The sequence below is a fragment of the Canis lupus genome, chromosome 30 (genome assembly GCF_048164855.1).
Source record: "Canis lupus baileyi chromosome 30, mCanLup2.hap1, whole genome shotgun sequence".
Taxonomy (NCBI): domain Eukaryota; kingdom Metazoa; phylum Chordata; class Mammalia; order Carnivora; family Canidae; genus Canis; species Canis lupus.
The window spans coordinates 28,264,319-28,270,318 of NC_132867.1; positions in this window are offsets into that span (position 1 = coordinate 28,264,319).

The following is a 6,000-nucleotide window of genomic DNA, read 5'->3' on the forward strand; positions in this document are numbered from 1 at the left end:
GTGCTCAATAAAGGTTTATTAGAGGGGATGAGGTAGGACTGGAATGTATTCTTAATCACACTTTGTAGTAACAGGACTGAGACTAACCAGGAGTTGGCAAACTCTTGGTAGAAGGCCAGATAGTAAATATTTTATGCTTTGCACACCATCCAGTCTCTTTCACAACTCCTCAAGTCTGCCATTATAGCAGGAAAATAGTCATAGATAATACCTAAATGATTGGGTGTGGCTGTGCGCTAAAGCAGTTTTATTTGCCAAGACAGGTGGCACATAGATTTGGCCTCAGGAATCTAGAATGCCAGCTCTCCCACTAAACCCAAGAGTGGGTTCTGACTGACTACACTTAGAGTTTATTTGTACAGGGCTGTTCTTCCCCAGAACTCAAAGTATTTTTACATATTTGAATGAGAGTGTATTATGGGGGAATAGTAATCTTCTCAGTAGTTTGCTAGTGGCCTAAAGATTTAATGTCCGAGCAAAGACATATAATTTATAACCAAGAGGTAGCTTCCTCGCTAAGAGAAAGCAATTTAAGTCCCACTAGGCCTAATGTACGTGTGAGTGGGAAGAAACAATATCAGCTGTTCAAATAAATAGTACATTTTTAAGAATGATCTGTTCCCCTAGTGTCTCCCAGGTCATCAAGACAATGGGCTCTGTAATGGGCAGGAATTATGTACTTAATAAAATTGTAATACTGGCTCTGCTTGTCAGAGGAAGCTCATTATTCACAAATTATGTTTCTCTGCCTCCTCCTGTCCTCCCACCGTTTCTTGACATTAATGATGTTCTCTGGTAGGCCTGTCTCTCACAGGGCTCCACGTGGTCCAAGCTGGATCTTAGCTTCTATGGCTCTCTGCCAGGACTAAGCTGTGGGAGTGGCAGGAGGACAGACTCCAAGATCTCTAGGATCCCATTCAGTCCTCAAATTTATAAATTTCTTTCTCTTCTCTAGATGCCTCTTTTCCATCCTCTCCCAGCTCTGGCCTTGGCACATATCCTACATTTAAACAATCTATCTGTTCCTTCTCTGAACTCCAATTGCCTCTTTAGGTGAGTTAGCTTGAATATTACTCTGATTTCTGTGTCTTTCCCCTTCCTTCTGTGTTTTACCTTCACTTGAACCCTGGGGAATCCCCAGACTTTAATCAAACACCATCACAAGCATTTTCAGTTGCTTACTTATAAACACTTCATAAGTTTGGGGCCGAGACTGTGAGAAGGGTGGCAGAAGGGCAATGGGACTATAAGAAGAAGATGTGGAGGGACAGGCCCAGCTGAATGGAGCCAGGGAGGGAAAGGAAGGACCGGGATGCAGAGGGAGTCAGCACCACACTGTGCTTGAGATCCACTTGCCCTCAGGAACCACTTGCCTTCAGGAACTAATGGTTATGCTCATGGACAGCCCACAGTCTAAAAGTACTGGGTCCTTATTTGTGCTCTGGACAGATGTAGAATATTTGCAGGGAAGAGAAAATATTTTTTCCTACTACTTTCCTAGGTTCTCTGGCTGAGGCCCTATAAATTGGGTAGATGAAAGACACATTAATAAGAGAAAAGTAGCTTGGGGGCAGCCTTATTGTGGTAATGGTGGGAGTCTCAGGTCTTGTGGGTTAGGTTTAACTCTGGGGTGCTCCCCCATGGAGGAGGGAGAGAGCACGGAGCAGCCCTAGATTGCTCTTACCTCTTACTGCCCAGTGATGAAGGCGCTGGCCATATGAGCCCAAGAGGGGGCAGCGCATGTAGGCTGCGTGAGCCTGTGAGTGGAGGTGACCAGGGCCGGATAGTGGAGGGACAGCCACATGGCTGGCCTCCAACTGGGGCCTGAGCTACTCTGCCAAGGTTTAAAACTTTAAATCAGAATACTGAGTGTTACTTATGAGGAAATGAGAATGAATAAGTCATCTCTAACCTCTCCTAGCCTTTTGAAAATAAGAGAGACCATGTTAAACAAAGACTCTATAATCCTGCCTCCAGCACCAGCGGTTTCTCTGTTTCACAATTCACAAGAACTTCGTCAGTAACAAATGAAATGATCTAGGGGTGTGGAAAATATGACTTTTTCATTGGTCTGGGATTGGCTGTAAGCTCCAGTATTTTCATTAAAGGGATTTTCATTTTGAAGGGAAAAAAAGGGTCTTTTGTGCTTTTCCAGGAAAGGATCCCATGAGAGCAGGTCAAGGTGGCCATTCATACCTTAAAAACTGGTTATGGTGGGCTGGGTTGCTATTGAGTATGTATGCAAAGCATTTTAAGAAAATACTATAGTTGTATATTAGAATATTTGCACATAATATAACAGCCTCATATTACTAGTGCATTTTAAAACTTTAAATAAATCCTCGGTTGTTTTGTTTTGCTTTTTAGAGAATGAGCGATCACAAGAGGGGAGGGGCAGAGGGAGAGAAAATCTTAAGCAGGCTCCAAGCCCAACACAAAGTCAGAGGTGGGGCTCCAAGCCCACCCAGAGATCAAGACCTGAGCCAAAATCAAGAGTCTGCTGCTTAACAAACTAAGCCACTGAGGTGCCCCTATAAATCCTTGTTTTTTGAATGAACAAAACTCAAAATATGTAAAATTTAGCCTGTTTTTTTTTTGTTTGTTTTTGTTTTAAAATTTAAGCCTGTTAAAGTCATCTAGCAGTTGAATAGGTTACTTAACTATTAAATAGTTTATTTAATTTATTTATTAAATTAATTTATTATTAATAAATTAATAGTTTATTTAATTCAAAAGAGAAGACTTTCTTTTACCTGTCTGATTAAAACATGCCTGATATATGTAAAAAAAAACCAAAACAAAACACAAGAAAAACACCAGAAGTTTATTAACATATGCATTCTGTTTACATATGGTGGCACTCAGAGGTGAGTAACTCATAGGGTTGGTTAGAACTTGGGCTTATATAGCATCTTAGCAAAGGAACAATATATTTTTGGAAAAGTGACAAGGAAAAGAAAAAGGACTCGTGAGTTTTCGTGGCAGCAAATTGCAGGAACACAGATAAATAGGAAACTAATGGTAGATAATGCTTGTTCAAGCAAGGTTTGTGATGTAGTTTCCTCTGGTGCCATCTCCAGGCTGACAAGGATCTAAAGTTGTCTTGGTGATTAGCTCTACTTCTTGGAGGAGGGGGTCCTTTGTAAGTTTATCTCATGCTTTTAGGCAAATAGGAGAGGGCAGAGGGCTTTTCTTACATCTGTTTCCTCTCATGTGCTTTTAACTCAAAATACTTATTATGCCAAGGTGACATATTTGGGGGTGGCATATTGTGCTACCATATAGTTGCCTTGTCAAAGCAGGAGGTGGGAAAGAAAACCATGGTGTCCTGGCCTAGATGGATCAGAACAGTTGGGAATTTCCCTGTGAAATGGAACAAATGTGACCCATTCTTATCATTACACACTCTGCTCGGCTGCTAACATTTATTTCTTGTGACTTAGTCTTGTTTTTAATTACTTTTCTTTTAAAAACAGTTTTTTAAAAAAATATTTTATTTATTTATTCATTTGACAGAGAGAGAGAGCGAGCAAGTAGGCACAAGCAGGGGGAGCCGTAGAGGGGAAGGGAGAGGCAGGCTCCGCACTGAGCAGAGAGCCCAATGTGGGGCTCCATCCCAGGACCCTGAGATCACGACCTGAGCTGAAGGCAGACGCTTACCGGACTGACCCACCCAGGTGCCCCTAATTACTTTCTTATTAATAAATTTCTCCATCTCAAAATGGATAGAATAAAACCAACCGGTTATTGTAAGGATAAAAGAATGTGTTTAAGGCTTGCGAAATTAATCTGCTATACCAAAATAAAGAATTAGTATTACATTAAAAGCTCTCTGACGATCAAGTTTTATTCTTTTCTTATACCACATGATGACTCATATGTTAGAATATCATCAAGATATGAAGTTTATGGTAAGTGGTTCCTGAATTTTCATCATTTTGGTCTTATATTCATGAGTCATCGAGGTTACAAAATTCCTCCAGCATTGAATGTTCTCACTCTTCCTTTGCACTTCAACTCAAATGTCCCTTTCTCTGTAATCCCTTTGTCAACACTCCTCTGCCCCAGCCTCCTCCGCTCTATTCATTCCTCTCTCATATACAATACATTGTGTAATTATTTATTTACACATCTGATTCTTCTGCTAGTTTTTGAGCACTTGGAGGAGAGAAAAAAAAAAAAAAGAGCCCATGTTTTGTTCATCTCTGTATCCTGAACATTTGCACCGTCTGATAGCATACATGCTCCATGCAGTCCTGCAGCTTCTGGATCTCTGCTCATGTTTGTAGGACAACCAAAGTTTGGAACTCTGATAAGAACAGTTGAATGTTGGGGTCCCTGGGTGGCTCAGTGGTTGAGCGTCTGCCTTTGGCTCAGGTTGTGATCCCAGGGTCTTGGGATCAAGTCTTGTATCAGGTTCCTTATGGGGAACCTAGTTCTCCCTCTGCCTATGTCTCTGCCTCTCTCTGCGTGTCTCTCATGAATAAATAAATAACATCTTAAAAAAAAAAAAAACCCAGTTGAATGTTTGTTAGCCTATAAGTGCAGCTTGGAACTAAAGACATCTGGTCTACTGTAAAAAATCTTGAGTGGTCTCCATTTTCCATTCTTGTCTCCTTTCACTCATTTTCCAAGTACTGCAAAGAGAACATCTTAAAACAAATCTCTTCATCACTTTCTTGATTAAAAGTCTTTAAAGTCTTTTCCTTGCTGGGGGGATAAAGTTAAACTCTTTAGGGTGGCACAGGACTCTACATAACTTGATCCTGTCTACCTCTCAGGACTTATCTCTCTTTCTTTTTCAAAAGATTTATTTATTTGTTTGAGAGAGAGAAGGAGAAAGAGAGATAGCGGGGTAGAGGAGCAGAGACAGAGGGAGTTTTAAGCAGTCTCTGCACTAGGGCAGAGCCCAACATGGGGCTCCATCTCACAATCCTGAGATCATGAACAGAGCTGAAAATTGATGCTTAACTGGCTGTACCACCAGGTGCCCTAGCACTTATCTCTTGATGCATCTTCTCCATTCTCTCCCCACATTTCCCCATCCCTCCACCCCCCCACCCCACCTGCCACTGTGGAGATGCTGAGCTCTAAGTAATTATCTAAGTGGAGGATGCTGCATACTTTCTGCTCTTTGTCTTTATTCATCATCATCCTGTTCTTTCATTGTTGTCTCTAGTTCCACTTTTATCTCCTTGATTATTTAAACTTTATTTATTTTATAGTCTTTTTCACATCTATTAAATCCATTTTTTGTAAAGTGAATTTTCCATTTGTAATACTGACTCTGTCTCATGATGGTGGATTATTTCCAAGAGTCTCTGTGTGTGTGTGATTTTTAAATTGTTTTCGTTGTGAGATCATCTTCAGTAGGGGTTGATTTTTCCCCATGAGAGTAGTGCCCTCAGTAGTGGAAATACCAGTGTCACTAGTTTTGTAGTGGTTTCATGGATCTCAGACCAGCTTTATGTTGATGTCTTAGGTTGGGATTTTGATGGGGAAAATATAAGTTGGACCCTCATATGCAAATGTCTTAGATGTGGGGTTTTCAATTTTTCCCTATCCTAAGTTCCAGGCAGATGGCAAGTTTCCTTGCAACTTCTCTGGGTGGTGGGAGGAGTATTTCTAGTTCCCTCTTCCTAGATGGGCCTTGCTAAGTGCAGAGATCTCAGTTCCAGCTCTCTACCTCACACGGGCTGTGTTCTTTTTCTTTTTCCTGCCTGAGTATTAACACTCAGCCTTCTCTCTAAGGAGGGCTGACAACCCCTGGGAGGTTGCTACATCAGTTTGATTTACTACTCTGCATTTGATCATCCCCTTTATTTCTTGAAACTATGGGTTGTTTTCTGTTTCCTTCTTTCAAACCCGTCTATTTTTTCTTATGCTATTTTATCTAGCATGTGGAAGAATTTGTGTCAATTTTGTACAGGAGGTTGCTGGAGGGGTTCTGCTTTACCCAATGAAGCTGTCATCATGTCCTTCTTTACGTGTAATGTTCTG